Below are 475 nucleotides of genomic sequence, written 5' to 3'. Positions count from 1 at the left end.
TCATACTCTGGAACATTTTCCATAATATCAGTCAAGGCAGTGTCAACAGCGTCTTCCAGTAATTGTAAATACATTTGGCCGGTCAAATTACCAGGTAGAAAAAAAGGACCCACCAGCCGGTCACAGAAAATTCCAGCCCATACATTTAATTTTTCCGGTTGCTGTGTATGCACCTCGTGAAAAACTCTTGGGTTTGATCGGACCAATAGCGGCAATTGTGACGATTTACCGTCTCGTTCAAGAAAAAACTGCATTCATTAGAAAAACAGATGTTAAAAAGGAACTGTGGATGGTTCCCTGCTCGCTCACTCATTATTTCGCAAAATTGCAAACGGCGGTCATAATCATCCTCATGAAGTTCCTGGACTAAATGTATTTTGTATGGATGGAATTTATTCTTCTTCAAAATGGTTTGTATGCTAGTTCGATTGATCCCAGACACAGATGCCAGCTGCCTCGTACTTAATGTAGGATC

The sequence above is a fragment of the Anoplophora glabripennis genome, unplaced genomic scaffold (genome assembly GCF_000390285.2).
Source record: "Anoplophora glabripennis isolate ALB-LARVAE unplaced genomic scaffold, Agla_2.0 scaffold5795, whole genome shotgun sequence".
NCBI classification, from domain to species: domain Eukaryota; kingdom Metazoa; phylum Arthropoda; class Insecta; order Coleoptera; family Cerambycidae; genus Anoplophora; species Anoplophora glabripennis.
The sequence above is the reverse complement of the archived record's forward strand: the minus strand, read 5'-3'. Positions refer to the sequence as shown.